We start from the raw sequence: 16,449 nt of genomic DNA on the forward strand, positions 1-16,449 counted from the left end.
CCCGCTCCCGCTCCCGCCGCCCCGCCCGGCCGGGCCCGCACTCTCTCGGGGCGGGGCGCGGCACGTGCCGGGCGCGCGAGGGGAGCCGGCGGTGACGCCATCTCAGCCTGGGAAGGGCGGGCGGAGCAGCCCCGGGCACCGCGGGCCTATAGCGGCACATGCGGGGCCGCCCACGAGGCACAGCCGGCCTGTGTCAGGAATTGTGTGGACGGGAGGACCAGGAGAGTGATTCATCCCCTGTACTTGGCGCTGGTGAGGCCGCACCTGGAGTGCTGCGTCCCGTTCTGGGCCCCTCAGTTCAAGAAGGATGCTGAGGTGCTGGAGCAGGTCCAGAGAAGGGCAAGGAGGCGGGTGAAGGGACTGGAGCACAAGTCCTATGAGGAGCAGCTGGGGGAGCTGGGGTTGTTTAGCCTGGAGAAGAGGAGGTTCAGGGGAGACCTCATCACTCTCTACAACTCCCTGACAGGAGGGTGTAGCCACGTGGGGTCGGTCTCTTCTCCCGGGCAGCCAGCAGTAGGACAAGAGGATACAGTCTTAAGCTGCACCAGGGGAGGTTTAGGTTAGACATTAGGAAGAAGTTCTTCACAGAGAGAATGACTGGGCATTGGAATGGGCTGCCCAGGGAGGTGGTGGAGTCAGTGCCCCGGAGGTGTTTAAGAAGAGACTGGACGTGGTACTTGGTGCCGTGGTTTAGTAGACAGGGTGGTGTTGGGTCATGGGCTCAATAATCTCAGAGGTCTTTTCCAACCTAGTTGATTCTGTGATTCTGAGGTTACTGCTGCAGCAGAGTGCTGGGTCAGACCCCTCAGCTGGCCACCACAACTGGTGCCTCCTTGTCAGCGTCCCCTGTGCCAGGACCTGGTAGCTGTGGCTGTGTGGTTTTCACATGGACTGTGGTGTGGTTGTCAGAGCCGTGGTCAAAAATACATTAGTCATAAATTGTATTACACCCAGTGTGTGGCAAGCGACGGGTTGGATTTTATTACTCAAAAGCTCCAATAATTTTCTCACTCTGTCTTCAACAAAATTCGCTGAGGGACAGTGAAGTATTACAGTATCATAAAATGATTTGAGTTGGAAAGGACCTTAAAAATCATCTAGTTCCAATTCCCCTAGAATGGGCAGGGACAGCTTCCACTAGACCAGGTTTCTCAGAGCCCCATCCAGCCTGGCCTTGAACACCCTTAGGGATGGTGTTGCAAATTACAACAAGGTGGCAGTTAATGAAATGTCATGAAGGGTGAGAGCTCGGTACCAAGTCAAGTCGGCCCAAGCCAGTTAAGGGACTCTGTGGCCTCCTAAAGTAACAAATTGTTCAGAAACATGTACTCTCATGAATATGTATATCCCTGGCTAATAAATATGTACCATCTTGAGCCAGGTGTGCACCTTAGGCTGAGTTATCCCCTTGACATCTGTGCTGTAATAGACTAATGCCTGCTCCTTAATACTGCATTGGTGTTAAGGAATTTTATTCTCCAATTTCAGTGACAATGGGCCATCCACAACTTCTCTGGGCAACCTGGGCCAGTGCCTCACCACACTCACAGGAAACGATTTCTTACTAATATCTAATGTAAATCTGCTCTCTGTCAGTTTGAAGCCATTCCCCTTTGTCCTATCACTACATGCCCTTGTAAAAAATCCCTCTCCAGCTCTCTTGTACTGTTAGGTACCTTTAGGTACAAGGTCTTCCCACAGCCTTCTCTTCTCCAAGATGAACACTCTGATTCTCTCAGCCTGTCTTCATAGCAGAAGTGCTCCAGCTCTGCGAGCATCTTCATGGCCATCATTACCCACGGCTGTCCCAGTAATCCCATGCATTCCTTGGCGATCCCTGTAGTGTGCTGCTCTTACTGATGCAAAAAGATGAAAGAATAATTAAGAGTTACAAAATACTAGCTTCAGGGAGCTACAGCACTTTCCTTAGCTGTTAATTTCAGAAAAACCTTCATGTTATACTCACAACTCTGTGCCTGAGCAGCCTTGGTCTTCTCCTGACTTGGCCTCAGTGCTTCCCAGCAGCAGGCACACCCACGTCTTAGGCCAGGTGTCCATAGCAGACAATGTGTACAGCTGCTTGCTGTATTTTCTCTGATAAAATGAAAATTCTCTCATGACATCAGTTAGGCAGCCTTATTTCATACAAATTCAGAAATGTGTGAGATCTATGCAAAAGGATGAAATTTGATACATAAAATGGATGCATTTGTATTTTAAAATATTTGCATTGTGCCTTGCAGCCTAGAAAATACATTACTTCATCTCCTTTTTCCAACCTTGCTTTCATTTGTCCTTTCTCCTCTTTCTTTTCTATACAAGGTGTTTTCCCCTTTTCTTCTTTTAACTTTTGTTTCCCATTCTCATGTTTCTGTCTACATGGGAAAACATACTTCATCCTCAAGACTGCTGCAGTTATGCTACTACTCCGATATGATCTCAGGTGTTCCCAGTGCTGTGCAATTAAACTTTCAACAAAAATAAATTACTCTGGTCTATTTTAGTGCCTACATTGTTGTACTTATTATTAAAGTGTATAAAATCAGTGATGGATTTTATTCTTACATGTTCTGTACAGCAGGGAATAATTATCTCTGTTCACAGAGAAGTAACTGAGGCACAGCTATTCTGCCTTAAAGACATTTAGAGTCTGGCTATGACAGCATTTCAGTCTAAATCTTCTGGGTTTAAGTCTAGGATCCTGTCTGCCAAACCATTGTTCTAAGCATTCTCAAAGTGCAGAACACATCTAAGGGCTGCTAAGTTTTCTCTAGGTGGTTTAGATACCACCTACCAAAGCCAGAGGAGAGACTCTTCTGGGCTCCAATGAACCACCAGCCCTCAGCTGCAACCTGAGCAGAAGCTGACTGTATCAGAGGCTGCTCTGAAAGCAAGAGGTGAAATTAGGTGGGATTACGTGGGATTTCAGGAAATCCATCTGCCAAATTGCCCAGCATTGCATATCAGAGTAGGCACAGTTGTACATTGGGAGGTTGCTGGGAAACAGGGTAATCATGATCATACAGCCTTCATTGCCTCCCTGCACTTTGTTCCTCTGTCCCTAAGGTTAGCTCACCAGTCCTCATGCCTAAGAAGAACTCTGTCATTCAGACCTCTCTCTCTCCCTGTCTCCCCCTCTCTCTCTCAAAAAAAAAAAAAAAAAAAAAAGAAGAAGAAGAAGACTTTGTGGCTTAAAACATCCATGTTTCTAGTACATTTAGCTGGCTGGTCATTTCAATCCCCAGTGCCTGCTGAAGCAAACAGAGCTGCCAGTCACAACAGTCTTTTGAAATTACACTAATTAACACTATAGACTGTTCTGGAAGTATATTGACAGATTATGATGAAAAGGCAAGTCAAGAATCCCACTGGAGACAGAACTTTATCCGCATGTGATAAGTGGATAAAAGCACAAAGTTTTCTTGCAGTTAAGGCAAATGTTTTGTTTTTGTTTTCTAAGTGTCAGTCATTTGGAACTTTCCATGCCTCAGGATAGTGCAACAAGAAAGGGCAGGAAATGACAGCAGTAAAATTCATTCTAAAAAGAAAAAATAACAGGTCTGGCTGCAGCAATGGAAAAAAATAATAGAACTGTAGAATCCCAGGTCAGGTATACTATGAATACCAGAATACAAGTATCATCTGGTCATCTAGTGGCAAAAGCTCACACTAGACAAGATGGCCCAGCCCCCTGTCCAGGTGAATCTTAAAATTGTCCAGCGTTGGGGAATCTACCACTTCCCTGGGGAGATTATTCCAATGCCTGATTATTCTTATTGTGAAACATTTTACTCTTGTATCTAATTGGAATCTCCCCATAAGTGACTGGTATCCATTACCTTTTGTCTTTTCCATGGGACTTCGTGAGTCTCCATCTTCTTTATAGCCACCCTTTAAATACTGGAACATGGATAAGGTCTCCCCTGAGCCTTCTTTTCCGATGGCAGAAGAAACCACTTCTCTCAGCTGTTCCTCCTATAGCAAGCTTCTCAGACCTTTGATCATCTTTGTGGCCCTTCTCTTTCCAGCCTGTCCACCTCTCTTTTGTACAGCAGGGACCAAAACTGAACAGTATTCCATGTGTAGCCTGGCAAACACTGAGTGGGACAAATACTTCTCTATCTGTGCTGGTGATGTCCTTGTTCATTCAGCCTAGCATCCTGTTGGCTTTCTTTGCCACAGCAGCATCCTGGTTTATGTTGTCCCGGGTGCAAGACCTTACACTTGATCTTGTTGAATTTCATAAGGTTCTTCTTAGCTCATTCCTCCAGCCTATCCATGTCTTCCTGCAGGGTAGCTCTCCCTTCCAAAGTGAAATATAAATGAGTGTCAGAGGTAACTGAGCACAGTACTGTTAGCATGGAGCCTGATCAGAAGCGACATCACAGGAGCTGCAGGATGTTGATGTAGCTTGCCTGCAATTGTTAGCAAGAGCTTCGGGCTATCCTACATGTAGGTTCTGTAATAACTGTGCCAGTGTGTCATTAGCTGTAGGATCTAAGTGCCTAGGAATTAGCTGGGACACCACTGGGCTACATGCTGAACAAAGGACAGCCCACGCAACATATAATGAAAATAGTTTTTTCCAGTTATAACTTAGAGCACTTGAATGATCACAGGCATGCTTAGGATTTACCATGCATAGATCAGACACAACAGTGGTGGCAAGCAGCTTCAGCAGAGGTGCTGTCCTTACCTGACACAGGGAGGGAAGATGGGGTTCCCGGGGCTTTGTGGATGGGGCTCCCTGACAACCCCTGGCAAACTGTGCTTGCTCAGAATAAAATGGTTAGACAATGAAAGCCATTCCTAATGAAGAAAATAATAACTCTTCATGTAATCTTGACATGATGTGAAATGTAGGAATCGAGTCAGCCATCCGTAATTACAGTATAACAGACCAGTGTTCTGACAAATACAGAAGATGGGAGTTGAACAAGCTGGACTGTGCTTCCAACTCCTCCTTGGCAGTGCCAGATATGGCTCTTCATCTGCTGTTTCAGCCATCTCATTGTTTTCCCTTAAAGTGGAGTTGCAAACACTTTTTTAGCTGAAGAAGACAACATATGTTTGTAAGCACTTTCAGCAGGCAAAGCTATAAAAATGCTCTGTATAATTGACAAACGTCAACTGGACATTGAGCAATTACATGAACACTTACTTTTCTTTTTCTTACATAACAAAACATGAGCCAAAAGTTAGAACTACAACCTTTTGAATATGTGGGCCAAATTCAGCTTCTGCCTCTGCAATGCAGAGCTTGTCTGCAGCAGAAGAGAAGTCTTTGTGTAGGACTGTCTGTCTTTCAGATGGTTAGTTCTCTCACTCAGGAATTGTTTTCCTCAGCATTTGTACATGCCAAATGACAGCTATGACTGGCTAATTAAGATGTACAGTAATTCATTCTTATTTAATATGAACTCAAGCAGTTTGGGGAAGGGCTCTCTCTGTGACATGTCATTATCAATTCCTAAGTATCTGTGGCTGCCTCCTGGGGATAAGATACTCTTTAGATGAAAATGTGGCCTAAGCACAGGTATTACAGAACTGTCAACATCAGTTCTGTTACTAGAGCTATGAGGAGTCTAGCTGAGTACAAAAAAAACCCTTTTCTCCTACCTTTAAAGAACTCCACTAACCAGGCTCTATTTTCTTAACCTGATTTCAATCCTGCTGAAAAAAAAATGTCCAGAATAAAAGGTAAAAATCATCTGAAATTCTGCCAAGTCTGGTGGAACACGCTAAACCACACACAATTAGCATCAGTGAGACTACAGACAAAGTGTTCAGCAGGCAGAAGCGCAGATCTTAGAAGGATGGGGCCAGAGTACATTGATGTCTCTGAAGTTGCCTTTAAATAACTAGAAGACCAAATAAGCATTTGGGGACTGAAATGACTGTGTTACAGAGCAGCAGGGCTGTGTGAACTTTGTGGCTCAGCTGCAGAACAGGAGCAGGAGAGGCAAAGAAGCCTTTCTGAAAGCTAAGCTTAGATTTGGACTGTATGGCAATTAGCAAGTGAGTTTTGCATGGCACTGCTTTCTGAAAAGGGACAATTTTTACTTATCCCTATTCCACACCTGATCTTTTTTGTATTTTTTAATGAGATGGAATGCACAGCATATTATGAACAAAGCAAGGGATAGACATTTGCCTTTAGAATGGTATTTGGAGGTTAAAGCTGAGGGCACAAGTTGTCTCTGCAACCTACTTTCATTTATGATCTAAACTTAATAATGCTCTTAAAGACATATGCCTGCATATGACTGACTCCTTCACGGCTTTAGAAGTGATGGCTAGGACTTTGTTTAGTTACCTGAAGGAGTATTATCTTTCCCAAAATAAAAATTATAGTTATGATAGCACTGAACAGTTTGCAGATTGATTTTCTCTAAAATCCCATTGTTCTTTTTAAGGATCTGTAAAAAGGTTTTGGCTGGGATAGAGTTAATTTTCTTCCCAGTAGCTGGTACAGAGCTGTGTTTTGGATTTCCAACGAAAATAATGTTGATAACAAACTAACGTTTTTAGTTGTTTCTAAGTAGTGTTTACACTATGTCAAGGACTTTTCAAATTCTCATGCCCTGCCAGCAAGAAGGGAGGGAACAAGAGGCTGGGAGGGAGATGGCTTGGACAGCTGACCCTAGCTGGCCAAAGGGATATTCCACACCAAATGGTGTCATCCTCAGTACATAAACAGAGGGAAAAGCTGACGAGGGTCTGCTATTTGGGAACTCTCTGGGCATTGATCAGCGCGTGGTAAGCAAGTGCATTGTGCATCTAATGGTTTTGTACATTCTAATTCTTTTATCATCATTATTATTAATATAATTATTATTTTCTTTTCTGTCACATTAAACTGTCTTTATCTCAACCCACGAGTTTGAGTCTTCCAGTTCTCTCCCCCATCTTGTTGGGGAGGGACACGAGCCAGCAGCTGTGTGGGGCTCAGTTGCTGGCTGGCGTTAAATGACAGGTTTCAAGGGAGCATTTTCTAGGACCCTAAAATTTGCATTTGCAGCTCTGAAATTCCAAATACCTAGAAAGAATATGGAGAAAAATAACTTGCTCTAAAATAAGTCTCCTAATTAATGTTTGCAAGTAAAGTTATGCAGCACATTCTGTTTTCAAGGTAATCCACAGTAGGAACGGAAAAAATCATTACTGTTGTGTGATGATTTCATATATGCAGGTATGTGCATGGGTTTTTTATGTATATAAAAATAAATTAGCCAAAATAAAGGAACAGTCTGATCTAACATCAAAGTTAGGCTTGCTATGAGTAGGGGATTGTACTAGGTAAGTTTCTGAGGTCCTTTCCAACCTGAATTATTCAATGATTTTAACTTGCTTTTCTGTTGGTATGTTTAAGAACTTACTGCAGGAGAGATGCCAGTGCTTATTTTAACTGAGCTGCTATAGTAAATACAACTGCTTTCACTTAACAGCTTGTCTGCTAAGGTATTTTTTTCAATTTATTTTGTATTAAATAGAATGGCATTTATGTCTTGCTCTAGATTCCAAAAAGCTTTGTGTGCCACTGAAAAATTGCTGCTCCCATCTCTGAAATGCAGTTTTTGATGCCTAGCAAATTTTTCACTTTTTTTTTTTTTTTTTTTTAAATCCAGTCAGAATAAGGAATGAAGTCCCAGCAGGTGTTAAGTGAAGCTGGGCTCCGTTTATTAACATCACTGGACTGACTCTTAGTGACACGTAGGTGCAGAGGGTTTTGATGTCATGTGTAGGGGTTGGTTCTGCAGAATGAGGTGCTGTTTACTTAAGGGTGAAGAGATTCTATTAGTCCTTACTTGTGCACTGATCTTGCAAAAAGGAGAGGTGTCTTTGTGACCATCTCTCTGAAAAGTCTTGAGTTGAAGAGTCCCTCCTGTACGGCAGGAGGGCTCCTCAGGGCTCTGGGTCTTGGGTACCGCCATAGAATGCCTGACACGAGATCCCTTGCCCAGAAAGGTGCATGTTTAAATAAGAAGAGAGGGGAAAAAAGAACTACAGATTGAAATAATTTTCAGTCACCTGCTCTAAATTCTCTACTGTGTGAAATCCCATATTCTGTTGGAAAAGACCTCTGAGATCATCGAGTCCGACCTGTGACCAAACACCACCATATCAACCAGACCATGGCACCAAGTGCCGCGTCCAGTCTTTCCTTGAACACCTCCAGAGACAGTGACTCCACTGCCTCCCTGAGCAGTCCATTCCAATATCTAATCCCCCTTTCTGTGTGGAAATTCTTCCTGATGTCCAACCTGAACCTCCCCTGGCGCAGCTTAAGACCATCTCCTATATCCTGTAGGACCAGCCGCTTGGAGCTGTTAGTACCGTCAGCGAACGTGTCGTTTCGTGCCCCTAGATCACAGCGCATCGCAGCCTTTCGGGGCGCCGCTAGCCCCGGACCCCCGGTGCCGCCCGGCCGGTCCCGCCCCGGGGCCCCGCCGGCTCCCCCCGGTCCCGCCCCCGCTGCTGGGCCGGGCCCCGCCCGCCGCCGCCATCTTTGTTGATGTGTCAGCGCGCCGGGCCGGGGCGGCCGGCGGGGAACGGCATCGGAGCGCCGTGTGCCGCCATGGCGGGGCTGTTGTTCACCCTGCCGGCCGCGTAGCGAGCGGGTGAGGGGTCTCGCCGGGGGAAAGGCGGGCGGGGGTGTGTATGTGTGCGTACGTATATGTGCGTACGTATGTGTGTGTGTGTGGGTACTCGGTGGCAGCGCCCTCCAGCCCCGCGGGCGCTGCCGGGGTCCCCGAGGGGGCGGCGCGGGGCACCCGCGGCCGAGGGCGCCGGGGCTCGGGGGACGGGACGGGACGGGACGGGACGGCGCTGCCCGGCGAGGTCGGGGAGGGGGCGGCGCGGCAGTGATCCGCTTCGCTGTCGGCGGACGATAAACTCGGGGGGGACGTGGCCGCGGGGGCGGGAGGAGGAGAGAGGGAGGCAGACAGACAGACAGACAGACAGACACGCACACTTCTCCCGGGTGGCCGCGGCGGGGCATCTCCCCGTGCGGGTGGGGGCACTGGGCTGGCCGCAGGTCCGTGGGTGAGGCACAGGGAGGTGGGAGCGCGGTGACACGGTGGCCGGGGGGTGCAGTCCTGCCTTGACAGCCCCTTCTCAGCCAGGACCTCCGGGCGGGCAGCGCTGGCTCCGGTGCTGGCTCGCAATCTCTTTGTTTCTTGACAGCTTTCTCCACCACGGTGTTAATTAGGTTGTCCTGTTTCGTTTGGCTGCGTCTTGATTTCGCTGTATGGTTAAATAATTAGGTAACAAACCCCAGTAACTGTTAAGCCAGTATGAAGGTTATTTTTTAGACTCGGCTGCGGTGCTGCGGTACAGTGTGTCCTGGCTTTTGCGGATGGTATTTGCAAAAGCTGCTTGGCCTTCTAGGTTTGAAAGGACTTCAGCGAGGTGATTATGATGTAGGCTTGCGGATTTTGGCTCTTATCCTGGAAAATAGTCTGCACAGGTGAGTCTGATATGTGTATACTGCCAGCGAGACTCTGTGCAGACCAGCAGTGGATTTCTTGTGAATTTGAAACCTGTGTGTAAGATTAAAAGTATGGCATTCCAGCTTTAGTGTTGGTTTGCTTTACCTTCTTGTAAAACTGCTTTTCAGAAGTCAAAATGTTGCAAGCAGAATGCAGTAAAACCTCACATGTGGCCGGTGTCTCAGAATGTTTTGTTGTATAAAGAAATTGTTGTAACAGCATGAGCCACAGCTGCTTTTCTCTGTCTGCAAGGAAATGTAATCACTAGTAGCTATGAATGCTTGTGTTGCCATTGACTTTACGGAGGAGATGGTTAAGCTCTAGAAATATGGAAACTGAAAATGAAGATGTTTCAAGAGGCCATAAGATGACAATTGAAATGACATTTTATAAAAAAACCCCCCAAACCTAGTTCTGTATTGCCTTTGAGTCCTCCTTTTTTTGAAAATCTTCCGTCATCTATTCTTGTCTTGGCTTTAAAACAGTATTATTCTATCATTTTATAAGACTTAATTTGGGGTTGTTGAGAGATGTTTGTTCACTTCAGTGTTTCAAACTGTTGAGAAAAGGACTGAAGAATCAAATACAGAGAGTGTTTTTTTAGGTCATAGTTAGCAGCTATGTTGCTTAACGCTACCCAAGGCTAATATTGGATTTCCCGAAGCTGGCTTTTTAAAGAGCTATGAAAAATAGAAAGGCAAGTGGTTTTTTTTTATTTTTATAGTGTTATTAGGCATGTTGAATCAGTAGTCTGCAAGTTTTGCTGATGTGTGGGTTCCAGGAGGCATATACTTAGTTCTGGGCTGGCTTGTTCTGAACTGATTTTCCTATTGCCAAAAACAATATTGGAAAGCCTTATGGATAATTCTTATCTTCAAGTCATAGACCAAGACCCTGCGGGATCAGATTGAGGGTGAAAAAAAAGCATCAGAAACAAACTGGTGTCATAATAGGGGACAAAATCATGACCCTAATTTCAAGAAGTACATGGAATACTGGTTGATTTTTTTGCTGTGATAATATTGGATATAATAATACCTCATATTAAGTAACAGAAGGCAGTCTTCTGTAGACTTACAGTTGACTTGTTCACATCCTTAAAGGACTGAAGTTTTTTACTCATTTGTTTCCAGGGATACTGCAGAAACTCTCTAGGAAAATCAGGTTTGAAAAGAGTAGAGCCTTACCGTCCCCCTGAGTGGTGTTTTCCAGTGTACAGTGATCATGCAGACGGTAATGCCATGGTTGGAATTTTACAACCCTTTTGCATGTTCCGGAAACAACGTGTGAAAAGAGCCATTTAAAGCAAACCTGCTGTCATCTCCAATGCGAAATATGCTAAGATCTGTATCGTACAATGCCATAACACTACAGGTTTGTGAGAAGGTCTGCCAGGGCTCCAACTTCTGTAGTGTGAACAAGAGTTACGGCTTTGTTATAGGTGTAGAAGACCTGTCACAGAATGTGCGCTCAGTCGTAAATTTGATTTTTTTATCCTCCCTTAAGACATTCTTCTTTGCACAGGTGATGTTATCAGTGTCAGAATGTGAATGTGAACAGGGCAGTAGTAATAATGAGTGCCCTGGCTGCTACTGGCCCTGTTGTGAGCAAAGCTGCAAGGATGATGCTGAAATCTGAAAGGTTAGAGTAGTGCTGTTGCTGGCATTGCATTGGTTGCTGAAGTGTAGACTCATTTTCTTAACTTAAGAGTTGTTCTAGTTGTTCTGTGCTGAAGACATAGCAGTAACAGAAGGTTGCAAGTCTGTATGTAAACCCTTAAGTATCCAAGTCTTTTGAAGTTCGCAGTGAAAGGATGCTGTTGCTAGAATGTTGTTTTCCCCTGATAGATGAGCTTCCAACCTTCGGACTAGTGTGACAAAAAATAACACTCTCAAGGTGTACCCCGTGGCTTGTGATGGGAACAAATCCAGCCTCACTTGTTAAACCTTAACTGATGGACTTTATTTTCGAGTGGTGCTGTTACTTGACTCCAGACGTGGAGTTAATATGACCATATTATTAACACTTGCATGAGGTTGGTGGGAAACCTGGCGGTGCCCTGAAGGAATCATATGCTATTGTTCAACTATCAAACTTGTGATGTAAGCAAGGATAAAGTTTGAGTAAACCTTTTCTTCTAAAGCACTTGTCCCACATTCAAAGAATCGATAGAAATGCTGAGCTTTGCACCTTGGTGCTGGCATGAGGGTGTGCAGTTGGTGCTTAATAAAGTAAGATTAAAAAACTGAGAAAAGTAATTGAGATTAAGTATTAAACTGATAAAAGCAAGGAAATCCTGAGAGTACCCACTGTGTACATGCACTGCTCCACTCCCTTCCCTTCAAGCATATGCATCAAAGCAAGTCTTTGTGTGAGCTGAGTCAGGAGCTGTGTCAAGTTATGCCTGGGCTGGAGGACTTGATGTCCCAGTGCACAGCCAGCTTTTCCACTTGTGCTACGAGTCACAGCTGTGCTGTCTGTATTGCAGTCCTCGAGTGTTTCTGTGTGGATGGAGCCATGTTCCATTGCATCTTCCTTCTCACCAATACCCCAGTAATCTTCAGTCTGAATTACAACAGTATCATCTATTTGATCTTGGACAAACGTGAATTAGTATCGGGAGAGCTAGTGTAGGTGGGACTCGGGTGTGTTTCTTTTTTCCTATGTATGTTCTCTGTGAATGCAGGAATACAGGAAGACCGTGAGTGTATGAGACCTCATGATCACCCTTTGTTTTGTTTGAAACACCAGCTGTGGTGATCAACTGCATCTCTTCTTAAGCTTAAGAATTCTTAAATGGTGTGATGCTTTTCAGTCCAGTTCATCTCCTTTTATTGTGTTTCATCACTTCTAATTTGGGTGGCTTGCTGCTCTGATTAATGTTATGTGCGGAGTTGTAACCAAATGTTAGAACCTGAAGCCAGAAGGATTTTTTTGAAATTCATCTCACACTAGATTATGTAAAATATCTGATTTTGTGGACCTTTCTATCCCAGTCCCTTTTGATTTAGTTGAAACCTTTGGTTTGTCCCTCTACAGAACTGCTGTGCAGTAGAGCTGTGTTTCTTATCTTGTCGTGTGGAATAGAACTTCTTTAGTTAAATCCTCTTTTTTTTTTTTTCCTGTTATAAACTTCAGTTGCAAATAGAATTATCTCTAGGATTTCAGTTTTTCTCTTCTGCAGTATTGCTGGTGACATAATGCTTAGTCTGGGAAGGTAATTTTTGTCAGAGTTCTTGTGAAAGATACCATGCAAAATACAGGTTAAGTTGGGTATTAATTGGGAATAACAGTTAAGTCTGTTTTGCCAGTGCAGTTTGTTTTGCAATGTGTTGAGCAGTAGACGGTAGTTAAGGAAAAAGTGGCTTCAGAAAAAGAAACTGAAAACCTCACCCAACAAGTGAAGTAGAAAGGTATGTTCACTCTGTTCAGATTAGTTTAGGTGAAAGTATTATCAGGATTACAGTAAGATAAACAAACTGAAAAAATATCTTCAATTTTATTTTTAGTCTTACTGTCATGGAAAATTCTTAGCAAGAGTTCTAGTGCAATGACAGGTTGGCACTGACTTGGAAAAGCTTGAATAATGATTATTATCTAGTAAAGATGTGAAAAGCTTTTGAAGAGAGGCATCTTGGGTTTTACAATGGAACAACCCCGCTATAAGAAGATAGAAACATTTTTGTACCCCAGAATTTTTCTTTAGCAGATTTATTGGGTTGTCATTATATATATGGTAGCATGTAAGCTGTCCTACAGCTTCATTTCTTATCTGAGTATAATAGGTTGGAATTAAATCTAAATTGAAGTGGCAACTGATTCTAACAGTTGTCTGGTGGCTAATGGTTACTTTAATGTCTCTGTCTTAGGATGTGTTTAAAGATAATAGTACTTTATTATTCTGTAGTGATTCATCTAAGATTGTTTCTAATAAAATATATTGTAGTGTGATATCTAAAGGAGAGGAACAGTCCATTGTGGAACAAACTGTTCAGACAAATTATGGTCATTATAATAAATGCTATGGCATTTGTGGGACTTTTTTACATATAACTTCTTAAAGTCTTACTTTGGTTACTGATAGCTTCATGTGTGTGTCTTGTCAAGAAAACTCTAAAAATCATTATTATTCTCTTCAGTGTTCTTCAGCCAATAAATACTAATTAACTCTTTGAAATGAAGTCCATCTCCTGTGTTACACTGAGTTATATTGCATCTCATTTTTAACTCGAATTTGCAATTGAAAACTGCTAAATCATTTGTACTTAGTCTTTTTGTTGCCCAGGAACTTTCAAGAGGGAAGTGGATTTGTAACCAAACTGTTCAAATGCTGCTGATGTGCAGTTTTTGCTTTTGTTGGGGTCTTCTGATGAGCATCTGAGCTCCATCAAAAACACTCTAATGACCGTTGAAATTTCAGTCATATGTCACTTCACTTCATAGATCATGAGTGGAAATGGAAGGCAGTATAAAAAAAATTGTCCTTAGCAGATCCTTTAGTCTATACTGCAATGATTGGGGAAAGAGGCAACACATTATTGCAGTATAAATGATAACATTGGTTTTGCTAAAGTTGTGTATTTGTCTTTGCTTCATGAGCAATAGTACATAGAGATGCTTCATTGAGTGCAATGAACTGCATGTAAAAATAAATCTTGTAAGTGGGAATCTTCAAAATAGATGTAAAATGCATGTAACATCCTCTTGGAAATTAATGACTGCATTTCAATCTGCTGTTGGGTGATACAGAAAAGAAGACAGTGTTTTCTTTGCCAGTTATAATTTTATGAGGATAATGCTTTTCCTTTAAAAAAAAGTCTGTTGTCCACACTCCCAGCTCTAGATTTGGCTGTTAGTTTGGACTTTTTTAGTAGCCTTTTGGTGTTTGTGTATTGGCTTTTATTATTATTATTATATCAGTTTTGAAAGGTTATGCAACTGAGTTAAAAATATTTCTGTTTTCAGATGTAACATATCAATGAACAGGCTTCTTGATGATTGGAGAGCTGTTGGAAAGCCAGAGTAATGAAATAAACAGTTTCTGGTATCTGTGTAGACCAGCTCCAGCTTCAGGTACTTCAGTGCTCTACTTTGCTGTCTGAAGAATTGGAGGTGAACAAACGGGGCAATCATTGGGAAAGCATTACATTTCTAAGTGGTTTAACTGAGGTGTAGAATTTTCCGTTCATCTAACACTGGGCTATGCAGAGATAAAACCCAGAACTCTCTAGATGTGAAGGCAAGCTGTATGTCCACTTTCCTGAATTCAGTTTTGCCAGAACCATAGTGATTCATAAATGTCTGCTTCTGGCACCTCCAGTATCAAAATGAAGCTGTTTTTTCCTCTCTTGTTCCTGCAATATTGGGATCTGCTAGCAAAAAAAATCTTTGTAAACCCATATATCAAACAAGCATTTTTTTGGTTGAACTGGGGAGAAGGATGCAGAAGAGCAGAGGTGTTTGTAAAATAACTAAGAATGTGGTACAGAGAACAGTAACACAGCACCTGGAATAGACAGCTCATTATTTTGAGGTTTTTGTAGTGCTACCTCAAGTTTTTTGGTCTGGTACTAGGGAAAAGAAGTAATAATTTGCTTTCACTGGGCAGTCTGAGGATGTTAAGAATAAACCCCTTTTATAGGTATCTTCATAAGAAGCTCTCCAAAGGACAGGCATTATCCCTTCTGGTTATTGACACTGCATGCTAAAGCTGAACTGCGTAGTTTGGAAACCAGAACCAATGCGGAAGGTTAGTGAGTATTACAGAGCATTTGAAGAGACTACTGCTTAAGGGTGTTTGCTTAGACTTTTATGATGAATTTCTAGTGGAACTTGTCTTGAGAATGTGCCATCTTGTAGAACCAAATAAAGAGTAACAGCAGCAATTTTGTGAGTTATTGATCGAGTTATTGAGAAAGAACGAGGAAGTAAGGATCGCAAATTACAACATAAAGAGAATGACTCTGAAGCAATTTCAAGGGCCTTATTATCTAGGTAGGTTTTTCCTGTAAACATGTGGACTTTGTTTAGAGGTGTGCAGTTTTGTCTTAGCAAGTTCACAGCACACACTGTGAACTCTATGGGTGCTGAGTTGACATCCATGTAAGAATGGTAGGGACTTCTGTGAACATGGGCTGCTTGTGTCAGCGTCACCAGATTTTTCTGTCACTGAGCTGCTTGCCTGGCCACGTCATGGTACTTAGGACCCTCCTGACTGTTGGAGTCAGCTGCCCATGAGCCATGGAGTACTTCATCTCTCCTTGTCCCCCACCTGCTCTCTGAAATGCATCTTATCTGTATTGCAGCTTTGAGTAATTTTGAGACTTTAGTCTATTATTTAAAGGAAGTTTGAGTACTCTGCTGTGACGGATCTGAAATGAAAAGAGGAAAGCTTTGTAAATTTACCTTGTACTTCTGTTTAAAGATGAGCTTGTTTCATAGCCTAAAAAACCTGGTTTTTACATATCCAGAGCTGAAGAGCACATATGGTCTTAGCTGATGTGAGAACTGTTTTTTCGTGATTTTGTGGATTGTATGTGTACTTGTTTGGAGAGCAGATGATTCCCTCTTCATCAGTGACTCTGCTACAAGGCCTCTCTTAGGAACACAGCTATGAGTGAAAAACACCTACCCAAAGATGATACAAACCCATGTCTTGTTGAGTGGAGCTGACATAATTGACTGCTACTGTCCATTATATTATGTAATGTGTGGTTGAATGTGTCTCATGTACAGTGAACTGCATTTACTGTATTAACTTCCTGTTACTCCCCTTTCAGAAGGTTTTGTGCCTCAGGGTCACTTATCTCAATGCTCTTTGCTATTTTCAACCCTGGGTTGAACAAGGTTTTGTGTGTGCACACACCCATGAAGCCTCTCTCTCTGCAGTATTTTTAAGCTTTGTAGCATACTTTTTTTTTTCTTTTAAAGCAGTAATTTTTATTTCTGAGGACCATGA

General features: G+C 43.1%; 1 protein-coding gene across 4 annotated transcripts in view; it reads left to right on the top strand.

Annotated features, from left to right (window-relative positions):
- The first annotated feature begins 8,523 nt into the window (after positions 1-8,523).
- CCDC186 (coiled-coil domain containing 186) overlaps positions 8,524-16,449 on the top strand; it is a 32,504-nt gene continuing 24,578 nt past the window's right edge. Inside the window, exons 1-3 of one of the 4 annotated variants that reach the window (XM_039385131.1) lie at positions 8,527-8,621; positions 14,457-14,564; positions 15,133-15,240. The gene's annotated coding sequence lies outside the window, so the exon portion shown is untranslated. Of the gene's footprint in view, positions 8,622-9,390; positions 9,470-14,456; positions 14,565-15,132; positions 15,241-16,449 lie in introns of those variants that run through there. The other 3 variants (XM_027740011.2, XM_027740010.2, XM_027740012.2) reach the window with 3 other exon arrangements.

Source organism: Pipra filicauda, unplaced genomic scaffold (genome assembly GCF_003945595.2).
Source record: "Pipra filicauda isolate LSUMZ 115617 unplaced genomic scaffold, ASM394559v2 scaffold397_size650280_pilon, whole genome shotgun sequence".
Taxonomy (NCBI): Eukaryota; Metazoa; Chordata; class Aves; order Passeriformes; family Pipridae; genus Pipra; species Pipra filicauda.